This window comes from Mauremys reevesii, linkage group 4, assembly GCF_016161935.1.
Source record: "Mauremys reevesii isolate NIE-2019 linkage group 4, ASM1616193v1, whole genome shotgun sequence".
NCBI classification, from domain to species: domain Eukaryota; kingdom Metazoa; phylum Chordata; order Testudines; family Geoemydidae; genus Mauremys; species Mauremys reevesii.
This window is the reverse complement of record NC_052626.1, coordinates 32,183,881-32,202,187: the sequence shown is the minus strand read 5'-3', so window position 1 is coordinate 32,202,187 and position 18,307 is coordinate 32,183,881. Positions and strand designations below refer to the sequence as shown.

At 42.9% G+C, this 18,307-nt stretch overlaps 1 protein-coding gene across 3 annotated transcripts in view; it reads right to left on the bottom strand.

The window, feature by feature from the left end:
* The window catches only part of FOXN3 (forkhead box N3), a 399,108-nt gene extending 381,311 nt beyond the window's left edge, over positions 1–17,797 (bottom strand). For 2 of the 3 annotated variants that reach the window (XM_039535610.1, XM_039535614.1), the window contains exon 1: positions 17,230–17,796. The gene's annotated coding sequence lies outside the window, so the exon portion shown is untranslated. Of the gene's footprint in view, positions 1–17,229 lie in introns of all 3 variants that reach the window. The other variant, XM_039535613.1, reaches the window with a different exon arrangement.
* Between the last annotated feature and the right edge of the window lie 510 nt (positions 17,798–18,307).

Sequence of the window (18,307 nt, the reverse complement as noted above, 5' to 3'; positions counted from 1 at the left end):
CCTATGAATGCTATCAAAAGCCTTCTCAAAGTCTATGAAATTTATGTAGAGTTGCCATTGCCATTCTAAGCACTGTTCTATTATGTTTTGTAGAGTGAAGATCTGATCTGTGCATCCACACCCTTTCCGAAAACCAGCTTGCTCTTTTCTGAGAATGCAATCAACTGCCTCTAATATACGCTGGACTATGATCTTACACAATACTTTGGCTCAGATAAAAGTGTGATACCCTGCCAGTTATTACAATCACTGAGAGTCCTTTTTTTGGTATGTTCACTCTAACCCCATTGGTCCACTCATCTGGCAATTTTTCCCTTTCCCAGACTGATGTAAATAGAGGGGCCAGGATAGATGCTGCTAATTTAGGATTTACCTTGAACAATTCTGCATTCAAGTTATCCTTGCCAGGAGCTTTCCCATTTTTTAAGGATTTGATGGCTTGAATGATCTCTTCCTCAGTTGAGGTATATATGTTGATATCAAGATCTTCTGCATCCTGGATGTTTGCTTCCTCTTTAGGTGGCTCCCTGTTCAGCAATTCTTTGAAATGCTCTGTCCAGCGCATTTCTTGTTCTTTTTCAGTTGTTAGTAGGTGTCTTTGTTTGTTCCTGATGAGAGTGTGAGTTGGTGTCTGCCGTTTACCACTGATAAGCCGCATCATTTTGTAGACGGTTCCTTGTTCCCACGAGCACCTGCATCCTCTGCTTGTGTTGCCAGATTATCAATATAATGCCATTTGTCCTCTCTCACAAGATGTTTGACCTCCTGGTGTGCCCTGCTATACTGCTCGTGGTATTTGGCCTTTAGCTTCTGGAATTTTGTGTCTAAAACTTTTTTCTTCAGGGCTTGTCTGGTTTCTATGGCATTCCATTTGCTCGGTGTAATCCACTCCTTCCTTCTCTTCTTCCGGTAGCCTAGACAGGCTTCGCTGTTCTGTTTATAAATTGCTGTTACAAGGAGATCAACAAGAAGTGGGACAAACTGATGGGTTGGGTCACAGGAATCCCCTTGGGATTGTCACCTGACATGCTGAAATTACCTCTGAGCCCATTTTCTCTGCCAGCTTGGGACTCCATAACCCTGCCTTGTTGAACCAGACACACTAGCCTGCTCCAACACAGACCCAGGGTCTGGGCCACATCCCCAAAGCTGCAGACCTTAACTAAAACAGCTCAGCAGGTACTTGTCTCTGACACCCAGCTCCCAATGGGATCCAAACCCCAAATAAATCCATTTTACTCTGTATAAAGTTTATACAGGGTAGATTCAATAAATTGTCCGCCCTCTATAACACTGATAGAGAGATATGCACATCTGTTTGCTCCCCCAGGTATTAATCACTTACTCTGGGTTCATTAATAAACAAGTGATTTTTATTAAGTTTAAAAATTAGGATTTAAGTGTTTTCAAGTAATAACAAACAGAACAAAGTAAGTTACCAAGCAAAATAAAACAAAACACACAAGTCTAAGCCTATTACATTTAACTGAATACAGGTAAATCTCACCCTCAAAGATGTTCCAATAAGTTTCTTTCACAGACTAGACTCCTTCCTAGTCTGGGCCCACTCCTTTCCCCTGGTCCAGTCCTTGGGTTTGGCTACACTTGCAGCTGTACAGAGCTGCCACAGGTTGCGGCGCCAGCGCTGAGAGAGAGCTCTCCCAGCGCTGCAGATACTCCACCTCCCCGTGGGGATTATCTTACAGCAGTGGGAGCCGTGCTCCCAGTGCTGGGGCATTGTTTATACTGGCGCTTTGCAGCACTGTAAATTGCTGCGCTCGGGGGGGGGGTGTTTTTTCACACCCCTGAGAGAGAAAGTTGCAGCGCTGTAAAGTGCCAGTGGAGCCAAGGCCCTTATTAGTTCCAGCAGCCATCTCAGGTAGTAAGCAGGGGTTTTCTCATGACTGACCACCTCCTTTGACATGCTCCACCCCTTTTTATAGCTTTGGCACAAAGCGGGAATCTTTTGTTTCTCTGGGTCCCCACCACTTCTTGGAAAAATGGAAAACTACCAGATTTAAGATGGATTTCATTATCAGGTGACATGGTCACATGTCACTGTAAGACCCCTACTCGCCATTCCCCAGGGGCTGGCCCACAGGTATACAGGAAAGCTTTCAAATAACTAAGGCCATTTACAACTGATTGTTTCTGGAGCACCCTTAATGGCCTCCACTTAATATGTTCACATCAGTGATACAAGTTTATATCTTATTCTCCTAACTCCAGATATAGAAATACATGCAAACAAATAGGATGAACACATTTAGTAGATTACAAGCTTTCTAATGACACCATACAACGGGTATTTAGTATAAAGCATATTCTAGTTATGTTATATTTATAAGCATATTTCCATAAAGCATATGGAGTGCAACGTCACACTCATCATCTGCATTCCCCTCTTTTTCATCAAGGTCTGCAAGTGCTTGAAACCTGTTCTTTAACTGCAGAACGAAGGCGTTCTGTATTTCAAGTGGCTAGTCCATATTATAACGTTTATGTCTATTGTTTGGTGGACCCACAGTTCTCAGTTTTAGCTTGATGGAGGCTGTCACAAAGTGGTGGTTGCTGCCAACATCTGCACCCCTTCTCACTTTCACATCTGTCAGTGAGCATCGCCATTTGCCATTGATCATGATATGGTCAATCTGGTTCTTATCTCTGCCATTTGGAGAACACCATGTCAGCTTGTGAATTTCACGATGTTCAAATAGGGTTCCACCGATGACTAGGTCATTCATATTAAAGAAATCAACAAGCCTCTCTCTATTTTCATTCATAGTGCCACACCCATGTCTTCCCATTGCTCTGTTGTTGTTTGTGTTGTCCTTACCGACCTTAGCATTCAGGTCTCCTATGACGATAGTTAGGTCGTGGCATGGTACTCTCTCTAACTCCACCTGTGGTGTAAGGTAGAATTTGTCCTTTACTTCTTCATCACTGTCATTTGTCAGAGCATAACACTGAATCAGGGTGATATGTTTCTCTTTCAGTCTGGCTCTCACAAGTCGTCAGCTGATGGATTTCCATTCAAGCAGGGAATGCTCCACTCCCTCCTTCAAAAGGATGGCAATACCCTCATGGTGTTGTCCATCATCCCGTCCAGAAAACAGCAAACTTTCTCCCGAGACTGTTGTTATTCTTCCATCCATCTGCTCTCGCTGACACCCCGGGTATGTAAGCTATAGCGCCTCATCTCTGCTGCTTCCCTGCTATGTACATTGCCAATACATTCCAAAAAACAACTTTGTTTTTTGTCTTGGTGTTGAGCACTTCAGTCTTCATGCCAGTGGATGAATATTTAGTCTTTCTGCTGATTGTTTCAGAAATGGGTATTGATGGGTTCTGTAAAAAGTGCAAAAACTCAATAGGCCTGGAGGTAAGATGGCGACTACAAGTAGCATAGGATGGGTAGTAGTGGAGTGGGAAAGAAAAAGGGTTGGAGGGAAAACAGTGGTACAGATAGATGAATTGACTTGTCCAAGGTCATAAACCAAATAAATGGCAAAGTGTTCAGTGCTCACTTTATATTTATTTTTATTACAAATATTTGTGCTGTAAAAAGCAAAAGAAATAGTATTTTTCAAATTACCTCATACAAGTACTATAGTGCAATGTCTTTATCATGAAAGTTTAACTTACAAATGTAGAATTATATATAAAAAAACTGCATTCAAAAAACAAATGTAAAACTTTAAAGCCTACAAGTCCATTCAGTCCTACTTCTTGTTCAGCCAGTCACTCAGACAAACAAGTTTGTTTACATTTATGGGAGATAATGCTGCCCACTTCCTGTTTACAATGTCACCTGAAAGCAAAAATAGGTGTTCGCATGGCACTGTTGTAGCCGGCATCGCAAGATATTTACATGCCAGATTCGGTAAAGATTCATATGTCCCTTTATCTTTAATCAACATTCCAGAGGACAAGTGTACATGCTGATGGTAGGTTCTGCTCGATAACGATCCAAAGCAGTGTAGACTGACACATGTTCACTTTCATCATCTGAGTGTGATGCCATCAGCAAAAGGTTGATTTTCTTATTTGGTGGTTTGGGTTCTGTAGTTTCTGCATCAGAGTGTTGCTCTTTTAAGACTTCTGGAAGCATGCTCCACACCTCATCCCTCTCAGATTTTGGAAGGCATTTCAGATTCTTAAACCTTGGGTTGAGTGCCATAGCTATCTTTAGAAATCTCACATTGGTACCTTCTTTGCATTTTGTCAAATCTGCAGTGAAAGTGTTTTTAAAACAAACAACATGTGCTGGGTCATCATCCAAGACTGCTTTAATATGAAATACATGGCAGAATGCGAGTATAACAGAGCAGGAGACATACTATTCTTCCCCAAGAAGTCCAGTCAAAATTTAATTAACATTTTTTTAATTGAGTGGCATCAGCATGGAAGCATGTCCTCTGGAATGGTGGTCGAAGCATGAAGGGGCATACAAATGTTTAGCATATCTGGCACGTAAATACCATGCCGACTACAAAAGTGCCATATGAATGCTGTTCTCACTTTCTAGTGACATTGTAAATAAGAAACAGGTAGCATTATCTTCCATAAATGTAAACAAACTTGTTTGTTTTAGCGATTGGTTGAATAAGAAGTAGGACTGAGTGGACTTGTAGGCTCTAAAGATTTACATTGTTTTGTTTTTGAGTGCAGTTATGTAACAAAAAAAATCTACATTTGTAAGTTGCACTTTCACGATAAAGAGATTGCACTACAGTACTTGTATGAGGTGAATGGAAAAATACAATTTCTTTTATCATTTTTATAGTGCAAATATTTGTGATAAAATAATATAAAGTGAGCACTGTAAACTTTGTATTCTGTGTTATAATTGAAATCAATATATTTGAAAATGTAGAAAAAACATCCAAAGATATTTAATAAATTTCAATTTGTATTCTATTGTTTATCAGTGCGATTAAAACTGCGGTAAATTGTGATAAGTTTTAATCATGATTAATTTTTTTTAGTTAATCGCGTGAGTTAAATGCAATTAATGGACAGCCCTACTCTTGATCCTTTTCAGCCCTGTTGTACAGAGCAGAGACTTTGTTAAAATCTTGTCAGAACCTTTGTTATGCTCTCAAACAGGTCATCATCTGTAAATAATCCCGCTAAGAGCTTTTTTCTAGGACCTGGTCTACACTGGGTGGGGGATTGATCTAAGATATGCAACTTCAGCTATGAGAATAGCATAGCTGAAGTCAACGTATCTTAGATTGACTTACCTCCCGTCCTCACGGCGCAGGATCGATGGCCGTGGCTCCCCCGTCGACTCCGCTTCCGCCTCTCACCCTGGTGGAGTTCCAGAGTCAACGGCCGAGAGTTCGGGGATCGATTTATTGTGTCTAGATGAGACGTGATAAATCGATTCCTGATAGATTGATGGCTTCCCGCCGATCCGGCGGGTAGTGTGGACGTACCCTAGGGTGTAACACTACTATCGACAAATCTTCATTTTGTCTATTTTTAATTTAGTCTATAGTTAAACTATTTCCATACAAAGTCAAGCCCTAATCCAAAGCCACATGATGACTTTCCTAATCAAAAATAAAGTTCTAGAAAAGTAAATGGACAGCACTCTGAAGACATCAATCTAAAGCTATTAAGATTTAGTCTTAATTGAACTAGTAGCTCTGTCGACAATTGCTCTGTTTCATACTCCTCTATGGAAGAGCTTTTTAAAGTGGACATTACAGGATATGTGCTGAAAGGACCCTTTACATTAACCATGAAAATATCTTCAGGAAGTCACATTATTTTGATATAATAACAGGATGTCAAATGCAAAACCACTGTGTAACAGAAACAGTTTAAGAAAACCACTCAAGTCAGAGATGGCAGATAACAGTTCTCATTGAAATGGCAGTCGTTCACACTGGAAGATACAATATTTCCAAGAATCCAAGATACTCTGAAGTACAACAGCACAATGTTAGAGCAATCCCTATTTAACTGTGGAAGTTCTCTGAGAAGCTCTGAATCTTTAAACTTGGCTGTTTTTCCTCTGGATACCTTCATTTAATATCAAACTTAAAAACAGACAAAAAGAAAAACAAACAAACACCTTCTTTGAACATCCCATTTTAAAAATGAAGAATTGCAAAGTTTCATTTTAATAGTTTGACAGATTTGGAGACAGATGTCCTAATTATCCCCGGAACAGGTGCACAAAGGCATTTTTCTGCCAATGTGACTCAGCATAGAGCTGGAGAACCCAATTCTCAGGTTAGCTTTATACTGAACTACCATCTTTCTCAAACTGCAATCATTCTACTGAGGCAGCCACCAAAGGAGTTAATGATGCCAATAGTGATTATGGGTTTTTAAAAAATAAATTTTTCATTTGGCTTTTAATTGATATTTTATGCCTGAAATATTTTAGCAAGTCATTTTAACAAGACAAAATTTTAAATGTGTTCTTTGGGGTTCTGTGTTCTTGTTATGTATTTGTACATGTAATGCCCAGTGGCTGAAGTGGGGTTGTGGCAGTCCAGAGCCCTGGTGAAGTGATACGTGGAGTAACCAGGAGGTCAATCGATATTAGAAGCAGTCTGGGGCAATGGTTGGACTTCTCACAGGGGCTGGTAGCTGGGAGATCTAATCCAAGAGGGCCAGGTTGGCAGGATAGGGAAGCGAGGTTGGGTGGGTGGCAAGGCAGGGTTGGGTAAGGCTGCAATCAGCAAGCAATGGCCTGTTGCTCAGACAGCTTCTTCTTCCTGTTGGGGTCTTTATATAGTCCACATATCCAGTGGGAATGCTGTCTCTCCAGCCAATCAGGTGTCTGGGGTGAGACTGTGTGGAACTGTAGCATTTAAAAATTATCATACAAAATCAACATAGCATATATTAAAAGTATTAAAAACTGTCTCACTGATAGATCTCAGTATGTAATTGTTAATGGAGAATCTTCATTGAATGTATATGTTTGTAATAAATTCCTGCAGGGGTTGGTTCTCTGCCTTACGCTATCTTAAAAAATTGATCATCTATCTGCAAGAAAAGAATCAATTATTTAAATTTGCAGATGAGACAAGATAACTGATGGAGAGTTGACTTTGAGGTCAAAAGGCTGTGGCACAAAGGAATCATTCTGGGGCAGATGTATGAAATCTCCAAACACAATAATCCTGCATTTTTTTACAATTAAAGCTTACTGTTCACCAGATTCATAATCTTTACAGAAACTAAAAGCTAGAAAATCTGCATGATAACTTGGAAAAATAAGACATTCAACAAGTTCAAATGCATATGCATCTTTGAATTTGTTTTGTTTTAATCTTTTCTGCTGAACACTCAAACATTATCTGTAACCTACAGCATGAGCAAACCTTCTTCATGTGACTGGCATTTTTAGATAAGCACTTGGATTGATAGAAAATAAGTATAGACACTCCCTACATCTATTACTTTTTAGTTAAAATCTTGGTATTTGGGCCTTATAAAACACAGTGTACTATACAAAACAGAAGATTATTTTATATATGTGTGTGTGTATATATCATATAGCAAAGCTCAAATATACTATGATGCCACAACCTTGACTGTACCATGAGTCTGTTTTGTTTTTCCAAAATTACTTGGAGAAGCCCATGTCATTCCAAGTTTAGCAATAATAATTCTGCTCTCATAAAGAATTCCCACAATCTATTCTTTTTTTTTTAAACACAGATATTTGACAGTTTTGAAGACTATCAGTGTATTTTCCCACTCCTCTCATGTCTTAAGACACTAAGTAATATGCTGATTAGTTGTTTCAGTCACTTAGTACACTGTTCTGCATTTTTTAGCATCTCAAGCCTGCTCTAAACTATGGTGTGGACAAAGCCTGTACAGAACTGGCTCAGAATCAGGGAGCCTCAAACACCTGCTGCGTGCTCCCCCTCCTCAGCTGTGACAGGAGATCATGGTATAGAGTTGAGTATCTGGTCCTGGAATTCTGGACCTCAGCTAAACACATCTGAATTAAAAGAATTCTCTCTCTTCCTGATCTAAGCTTAGATCTACTGCACCAGCTGTAGCTTATGCTGTTTTCACTTTAATTGCAAACATAATATAATCAAGGCATTGATTTAACTAGTGTGTGAGACTGGTTTGTGTCATGGGTGCCTAATAAGTTTTGGTATTAAATCATGTTTAAAAAAAACAAAAAAAAACCAAGATGACTCATTTCTCTTAAGCTCAGTTTGACTCCAATACATTTAGGTGATTTGCTAAGTTTACAAATCTACAGCTGGTATCATAGACTGCTGTGAACAAAGAAAATGCTCTGAAGTAGTTTGCTCAACTACTGATCATAATTCATACATATTATAACGCTTCATGAAGATTCAAACAGCAGTTGCCTAACCAAGTACATTAGATATTTGGACATCTCAGATTCTCATGGAAGTGGCCCTTCTATTTAGGGTGTTTCTTGGATTCTTAGAATTCTTCCTGTGGTAGTCCTTGACACTTAAGTGCCTTTAAAGATCTAGCCCTAAGCACTGAAAGATGAAGATAGGTTCCTAGTGGATTTGGCATCTATCTACATTTTTATGCCCCTAAATACTTTTTAAAATCTGGCTCTTAATCATTCATTAATTGTAATTTCTTCTCTCCTTTTCATGTTAGTAAAGTCACATTTTTATGTAATGTATGAATCAAGATCATGTCACTTAAGAATCATAGGGTTAGAATCATAGAATCTTAGGGTTAGAAGGGATTGCAAGGGTCATCCAGTCTAACCCCTTGCCAAGATGCAGAATTAGCTGTGTCTAAACCAGGGGTTCTCAAACTGGGGGTTGTGACCCCTCAAGGGGTTGCAAGGTTATTAAATGAGGGGTCATGAGCTGTCGGCCTCCACCCCCAAACCCCACTTCACTTTGAGCATTTATAATAGTGGTAAATATTTTAAAAAGTGTTTTTAATATATAAATGAGGAGGGGGGTCACACTCATAGGCTTGCTGTGTGAAAGCAATACAAAAGTTTGAGAACCACTGGTCTAAACCAGTGTTTCCCAAACTTGGGACGCCGCTTGTGTAGGGAAAGCCCCTGGTAGGCCAGGCCGGTTTGTTTACCTGCCTCGTCCACAGGTCTGGCCGATCGTGGCTCCCACTGGCTGCAGTTTGCTGCTCCAGGCCAATGGGAGCTGCTGGAAGTGGCAGCCAGTATGTCCCTTGGCCCACACCGCTTCCAGCAGCTCCCATTGGCCTGGAGCAGTGAACCTCGGCCAGTGGGAGCCATGATCGGCCGAACCTGTGGACGGGGCAGGTAAACAAACCGGTCTGGCCCGCCGGGGCTTTCCCTACACAAGTGGCGTCCCAAGTTTGGGAAACACTGGTCTAAACCATCCAAGACAGATGGCTATCCAGCCTCCTTTTGAAAACTGCCAGTGAAGAAGCTTCCACAATCTCCCAAGGTAGCTTGTTCCATTGTCCTACTGTTCTTACAGTTAGGAAGTTTTTTCCTGAGATTTAATCTAAATGTGCTGTGCTGTAGTTTGAAACCATTGTCTCTTGTCCTGCCCTCTGGGGCAAAAGAGAACAACGTTTCTCCATCTTTATGGCAGCCTTTAAAGTATCTGAAGACTGCTATCATATCCTCCCTTAATCTCCTCTTTTCCAAACTAAATGTACCCAGTTCCTTCAGCCTTTGCTCATAGGACTTGCATTCCATCCTGTTGATTATCTTTGTTGCTCACCTCTGCATCCTTTCCAGTTTCTCTACATTCTTTCAATTTTGGTCACCAATGTATAGGACACAGTCCTCCAGTTAGTACCACTTTCCTCGGCACTGATTAGGCATTATCTCCTCCAGTGACTTGCATGCTATGCCTCTGTTAATGCAACCTAAAATTGCATTTGCTTTCCCCCCACACCCGCCAATAACATTGCATTGCTGACTCCTGTTGAGGTTGTGATCCACCACAACTCTCAGAGCCAGCAGTGCTGCTGCCAAGCCTGTTGCACCCCATTCTGTGTTTGTGGATTTTTCTTCCCTAAGTGTAACTCCTTCCATTTGTCTTTGTTGAATTTCATTTTGTTGTCTATAGCCCAATTCTTCAATTTATCAAGATCCCTCTGAATTTTATCTCTATCCTCCAAAGTATTGGCAACCCCCCCCCCACCAACTTTGTGTCATCTGCAGACTTGATCAGGATGCTTTCTATTCCTACATCAAGGTCATTAATAAAGATATTAAACATCACTGGAGCCAGAACAGATCCATGTGGAACCCCACTTGAGACCTCTCTCCAATCCAACATCATTCTACTAATAGTTACTCTTTGTTTGCGGTTGTTTAACCAATTATGTATCCACTTAATGGTAGTTCTGTTGCTCCCACATTTCTCCAGCTTACTTATCAGAATGTCATTAAGTGTTAAAAGCCTTCCTGAAGTCCAGGTATAATATGTTCACTGTATTTCCCCTATCCACCAAACCAGTTACCTTGTCGAAGAAGGAAATCAAGCTGGTTTGGCATGATTTGTTCTTGGTAACTCCATACTGGCTGCTAGTGATTACCCCTTCATCATCCAGGCATTCACAAATTGAATGTGTTATACATTGCTTTACCAGCTGACTGGTCTATAGCTTCCTGGCTCCTCCTTTTTCCCCTTTTAAAGTTGGGCACTACATTAGCCCTTCTCCAGTCTTTCAGGACCTCTCCTGTCATCCATTAGTTTGTAAATATTATTGCCAGTGGGTCTGAGATTTCTACAGCTAATTCCTTCAGCACCCTCAGGTGAATAGCATCCAGCCTCACTGATCTGAAATCATTCAAATTGGTCAGACGATCTCTGACATCATCTTTACTTATCTTGATCTGCATCCCTTCCCCTTTACTGTCTCTGGTACCTTTGCTAGTTGTTTGGTCACATGTTGTTATTTGTGAGAAGACTGAAGCAAAGTAGACACTGAGCAGCTCTGCCTTCCTATCATCTTCTGTTACTAGCTTCTCTGGTCCTTGATTTTTCTTTTTTCGGATATTTGAAGAACCCCTTCTTGTTGTCTCTGACATTTCTTGCTACCTGAAGAAAGTGGGTATTCACCCACGAAAGCTCATGCTGCAAAACGTCTGTTAGTCTATAAGGTGCCACAGGATTCTTTGTTGCTTTTACAGATCCAGACTAACACGGCTACCCCTCTGATACTTGCTACCTGTAATTCATTCTTTGCACTGGCTTTCCTGATTCTGTCCCTATACGCTCATGCTATTCTTATGTATACTTCCTTTTTTTCCCAAAAAGCTTTCTTGGTACTCTTGACACAAAATGATGCACACAAGGGGCCTGATTCTCATTTATATTAAACCCCCCTACTGCCAGGGCTGTGTAAAGGAGCCTCAAAGAGGATACAGCTGTAGTTTATACCCATTTTAAGACTTCCTTTAGATTGCCAGAGCAGTGCAGAGGGGCCTAAGTGTAAATGAGCATCTGACCTCAGGGGCTCTTCTATGTGATCTTATATAGGCTCTGATGGGTCAGCCATTACTCACCCAAACCAGCTGAACAAAAGGTGCACAGACAACCTGATAAAATTACTAAAACTGTTGTGTTGTCTTCCCCTATAAGTTTTATTTGTGGGGCCTGATATGGACATGTTGTACACACTATGATGTACTGTGTGGATTTACTTTTAGATGCTTCTAATTATTGAACACCGTACGCAGGGTTGCTTAGGGAAAATGGCACCCTGGGCAAACTTGTATTTTGGTGCCCTTGGCGCCCACAGCTCCCCAACTCGATCACCTTCTAGCCCCATGCCTCCCCGCAGTGCTTAATTTGTATTGAAAGAGGTGCTGGGGCTCAGCCTCGGCACAAATTGAGCACTGGTTGGGTGGTTGGTTCTGGCCAGGCACTCAGCTCTGAAGGCAATGCTGCTGCCAGCAGCAGTGCAGAAGTACGGGTGGCATGGTATCAGGGGCGGCTCTACAAATTTGGCTGCCCCAAGCAATCATGCCCGGGAGGCGCCCCCGAGCCGCGGGAGCAGCGGACCTGCCGCGGGCATGACTGCGGAGGGTCCGCTGGTCGCGCGGCTCAGCTGGACCTCCCGCAGCTGCGGACGGTTCGCTGGTCCGGCGGCTCCGGTTGAGCTGCCGCAGTCATGCCTGTGGGAGGTCCAGCCGAGCCGCGGGACCAGAGAACCGTCCGCAGTCATGCCTGCAGCAGGTCCGGTCGTCCCGGGGCTCCGGTGGACCTTCCGCAGGCATGACTGCGGCAGGTCCACCGGCCCAGCCTGCCGCCCCCCTGGGAAAGGGCCGCCTCAGGCGGGTGCTTGCCCCGCTGGGCTCTAGAGCCGCCCCTGCATGGTATATATGGTGTATTGCCACTCTTACTTCTGCACTGCTGCTGAGGCTTGTGGTGCCTGGCTCAGGGCGGGCGCTGCGCTGTCACCCGGGGGCTGCATCCTGCCAGAGCCCATGACCATCCCACAGTCCTTTGGCCACTCCTGGCTCACTGGGGCACCATTTCAGATTTTGGTGGGGGCCGCAACTTTAACTTGAAAACTAGATTTTTTGCAGGTGGTAATTTAGAAATTAACTGACAGGAACATTGTATCTAATTCCTATATAAAGAAAGAAATATATACACAAACACCATTTAAAGCAATATTTTAAGTTTATATGTAAATTTAGAACAATCAGGAGATAATACAGCAAGATATTCCCAATACCAAGCCTTTAGGTATCAGTTCTGGAGCTTTAACAGAGACATCAGAAACATAAGTTTGATACTTTTTATTTCTCTCTCCTAAAGATAGTGTACAAATAAATAAAATCTGCTTACTTTCTCTAACAGACATATTCTATATTACTGCCATTATCTAACTTCACTTTAGTCAATTGTTATTCACTCCATTAAAAACTTTTTAATGTAATTTTATCATATGCAATTAAGGTTTTTTTCTCTTTTATTAAAGAACGGAAAATTTTTAAATTATTTTGGCATTTATGTTTACCAATCCCAATCATGTACATTGTACATGACTCACTAACATTTGACTCCATCATTACTATTAGTATCAGACTTGGAACCACACTTATTTTCATACAAATTATGTTATTTTACAGATATAACTAAAGATACCATTTGAAAATAATCTGGACAGTGTCTAAGGTTATATGTTTAGCTAATTTTTTTAAAAAGGCATTACTAAGGTGAGTTCAAGCTAAATTTACATTCTAGAAGGATACTATTATTTGATTGTACTGCTTTAAATAATGAATAATGCACAATATGGTAATAAAAGTAATAATGATAATTACTCCAGCCTTGACAGAGTAAGCATTTTAAAACTCTCTACTCAAAGAATTAAATTGAAGCGTAAGAGAGAAATAAAGTTATGAAATACAAGACCAGTCAAAACACTAAAATAACAGCACTGTAATCCTTAAACTTTGAAAGAATAAAATTAGAAAATATATGTGCTTTGTGCATTTTGACAGGAAGTACCAAGTTAAAACAATAAGTGTGTGTGTGTTTGGGGGAGTGTGAAAGAGAATGTGTGGGTATGTTGGCGGAGTGTGTCACTGTGCTGTGTCTTTAAGCAGAACATTCAGGAGCCTGAACAGCAGCACCAGCAGCTCCTACTTTGTACCCAGAGGCACCAGCATAGACACGCTCCCCCTAACCCGCACCCCAGCTCAGCGGAGACTGGGTATACAGGTGAGGGGAGGAGGACACCCTGACATCAGTGCCCCTCTCCCTGCACAGCAGACAGGAGGCAGGCTCCAGGTCCCAAGCAGCTTGGCCAGGGGCGGCTCCATGAGCAGGAGTAGGGAGTAGGTGCCAAGCAGGAGTGGCTCCAGGCACCAGCATGCCAAGCGCGTGCCTGGAGCAGCAAGCCACGGCGGGGTGCTCTGCCAGTCGCCGTGAGGGCGGCAGGCAGGTTGCCTTCGGCGGCTTGCCTGCGGAGGGTCTGCTGGTCCCGTGGCTTCGGCGGACCTCCTGCAGGCTGCCGCCGAATCCGCAGGACCAGGGATCTCCTGCAGGCAAGCCGCCGAAGGCAGCCTGCCTGCCGTGCTTGGGGCGACAAAATGCCTAGAGCCGCCCCTGGTGCCAAGAGCAGCGCTGGCTGCAGAAGGCAATTGAGTAGGGAGGAGGGGCACCCCACTTCAGAGGAGTTACCTGTCTGGTCCAGATTCCTGCCCCCGCAGAAGCTTGGCCTGTCTGCCCTTTCCAGACACTGCTGCACCTGCCTGGCTGCCTCTATGCCCCACTGGCCATCAGCATATCAGGTGGGTGGGTGGTACCAGCACGATATCCTCTAAGCATGGTGCCCTGAGCGGTGGCCTAGCCCATCCACCCATAAGGCTGGCCCTGACCAAACCAACATCTCACTGAAAATAATCTGATTAGGAAACAATCTGATTAGGGTTGCCTAATTTCTAATCACACAAAACTGAACACCCTAGCCCTGCCCCTTCCCTGAGGCCCCCCTCCTTCACTACATTCCCCCTCCCTCAGTGGCTTGCTCTCCCCCACCCCCAGTTTCACTGGGGTGTAGCAGCGGGTTGGGGTGTGGGAGGGGGTGAGGGCTCTAACTGGTGCGGGCTCCAGCGTGGGGCCAGAAATGAGGGGTTAAAGGTGTTTGAGGGGGCTGCAGGCTGGGGCAGGGATTTGGGCTCCAGCTGGGGGTGCAAGCTCTGGAGTGGGGTTGGGGATGAGCAGTTTGAGGTGCAGGAGGGCCTCCAGGCTTGGGGGTAAGGCCAAGGGATTCGGCATGTGGGAGGGGGCTGTGGGTTGAGGCAGGGGGTTGGGGTGTGGGAGGGGGTAGGGCTTTGCATTGGGGCTTCAGGCTCTGGAGTGGGGCCAGGGATGAGGGGATCGGGGTTGAGGCATGGACTTACCTCGAGCGGCTCCTGGTCAGTGACACAGTGGGGCTAAGGCAGGCTCCCTGCCTGTCCTGGCTCCGCACTGCACCCCGGAAGCAGCCTGCAGGTCTGGCTCCTAGGTGGGTGGACCAGGATGCTCCGTGCACTGCTCTTGCCTGCAGGCACCGCCCCCCAGCTCCCTTTGGTTGTGGTTTCTGGCCAATGGGAGTGCGGAGCTGGTGCTCAGGGCAGGGGCAGTACACAGAGTCCCATCACCCCCACACCTAGGAGCCGGACCTGCTGGCCACTTCTGGGGCACAGCATGGTATCCTGACAGGTAGGGAACCTGTGTTAGCCCGGCAGTGCTGACTGGGTGTTCTGGTAGAAAACCAGACACCTGACAACCCTAAATCTGATCAGCAAACTAGCTCATTCAACACGAGCCAATGTGCAGACACTAAGAAGCTCTGAGCTTGCCTTGTGCTATTCTGGAGCAGAGTACTGCTCCCTGGTGTGGCTCAGCTGCTCTCACACAGGACTAGTGGACATTCAGCTAAATGAAACATTGTATATAATAACTGGTACTGAGAGACCAACTTGACCTTGCTGATGGTCCTGTCCAACATTGCCCCTTCTGATATCAGGTGACAAGTTGCTCGTTAAGGTGCAAGACATAACATCTGTCCCTGTTTAAAGATGTGGCTAATCTACTGTTTTAGCTCAAGGCACCCCATTTGGACAATTCCTTTTTAAGAACCTCAATGTCCCCTCTAGACAACATACTAGGTGCCAAGAACAAGGTTTAAATATAGCCAGATCCAACAGTTCAGCCCCCTAGTTTTGACCTTCCACACGAACTGTGGGCAAACCTCAATTGCTTCAAATGCAGAGTCATCAGATGTTCTGCAAATGACTAAGTGGGGCCTTCATGATTCTGCCCTTTGCTGCTGAGGCCAATTAGGCAGGAGCCAATGGCAAGGGCTGCCTGATTCCTATTTGGTCTTGCACAACGTCTTTCCCTCAGGTATTGAATGGTTAAAACATTTAGATACTCAGACCGCAGTGGTTTAGGAGTCAAATTAGCAATCAACATTACCCAGAAGAGCCACAGTAGTGATTCATTTACAATTTTTATATATATTTTATATATATTTTGCTGTGAGAATATATCTATATATATCTATATATATATAGATATATTCTCACAGCAAAATATATATAATATATATATACACACACACACACAGATATATCTCACAGCAAAATGGTTGACCAAATATTCTACAATTGGTTAGCAACATAGTAAAAGTATCCTGATTGGTTAATAATGTAGATTGTTTAATAATTAAATAAGTGTTTTAATATCATGTGCTGCAAAGAGCAGCAGGAGACACATTAAAGAGCCACTTGCAGCTCCTGAGCCTCAGTCTGAGTATCACTAATTTAGACTAACATGTTTGACTTGAACATCTGTGTAAATGCAATTGCAATTGAAAAATGGACTATGTATATAAAATAATGACCATCTGATATAAGGAAAGAAGCAACAAATGTAAACAAGGAAATTATCTTGGGCTTGATCCTGCAGACTCTTATTTGTAAAAGCTCCCATTAACCTCAGCTTGATTCTCAAAATATTTCATTTTGCAGACCAGCAGGAAAGGCTTCACAGATCCTTGGCTGCTCACAGACTGTAATTTAAGCAGCACTCATATTCCAACTGAGCAAACATACAGATCCTTTAAAAAGTGAATTACACTGTACTAGGTTTTAACAGTTATAACAAGTTACAGAAGACCCAGGAGAGCAAGAGATTAATCATACACATATAACTAATCCACCAGGTGGTTAACAACAGCAATAAAGCTGGGTTCAGTATCTCTAGGGTCCCTTTTGACAAATAACTAAACCAGCTAAAGCCTCCACCAAGAAACTCAGGAAATCTAAACACTACTTCTTTGGGTGCCTTTAACAGGCCAAATTTCCCCACTCACAAGCCCTCCAACATGGTATACAACAAGGAACTCTAACAAGGAAAAAGAAATGTACTCAAACTTGGTCAAACATGGTGTAAACAACTGGTGAGCGTGCGTTACAGGCCTCCCTGTGTGCCAATTCATAGAGGATATGAGTTGTTATAGCCTCCACTGATACAGAATTGACTATTTAGCTCAAGCTGTAGCAGCTTGTCTTTTCAGCTCAGAAGATCCCTGGTTCAATCCCAGTCATGAGAATAGCCATAGTAACAGAATATATATGCAAATAAAGAGTAAAATTCCCCCACTACTCCTGTAAAATGCTCTTCCAGTAATTTAGCAGAAGTCTGTCTAATTTCCTTCCCATCCACCTGTGAGACTATCCCAGAGGTGATAGTCCCTTGGCTACATCACCTCACCCATCCAAACCTTACTCACAGTTTGGATTAGCAAGTAGCAGTAGTCTCTCTGTAGGTTTGTCTCCAGTCTTCAGGAAACTGCTGCCTGGTGCCACTGACTAACACAACTCTGTGATTCAATGTTATTACTGTGCTGAGTGGGTGGGGCCTCAGTGGAGTCCATTTAGCTCTGCTACTCCCCTCTACATCATCTCTCACTGCAAAATCCTCAAGGGAAGAGAGCCAAGAGCACTTAGACCCCTTGACAGTTCTGATTGCTTAGAAATGAACATTTTGCCACAAGATTAAAAAAAAATCTTTCCCTTCTCTTAGTCTTTCTGAGATCCCCTATCTGTCAAAATCCAAATATATGTCTAATTATGGTGACCTCCCAAGTATCACTAACTGAATTGTGGGTAGTAGCTTATGCAAATGATGCTCTTGATGACACCACTTTTCCTGTTCACCAATAGAGGATGTACAGAGTTATTTCCCCCCTGAAGCTTCTGGCCATAGGGCCTACACACATACACATTTCTCAAAGGGAGAAAAGGCTGCAAGGTGTTAGCCTCTGCTGCAGTCTTTAAGAGATCTACAGTACAAGTTCTAAGATATTGCAAATGCCATCACATATTTAGATAGCACCTTGCTGGCAAGTTAGAAAGACTGTAAAACAAAAGAGGGCATCAGTTTCTTAACAACTGAATAAATGTTAATACTTCAAGAAGTATGATTTCTAGAAGAATATATGTCTCTAATATCAACAGTTACTCCCTATTTAACAGATTTAAAAAATACTATTGTGTGTATTTAGTGTTCATGAAAGGTACTGGAACTGTCCACTCTGGAGAATGAAGTGTACCTATAAAAAAAGTATGATATAAGCAATGGTACAGCAAACATCCTTACAATACCATACCAATGTGCCTAGATCTGGAGAAGCTATCTGTACATGTGGAGGGATGGGTCAGTCTTTACAATATCTGAAGAAGCTGCCAATGTTACCAGCCAAGGCCCACTGTGGTGGTTTTCTTATGGGACCACAACCACTGGGAAATGGAAATTCCAAACTCATTTCAATTTGGTTGCCATACAGCCATCAGATGATAACAGTGTTT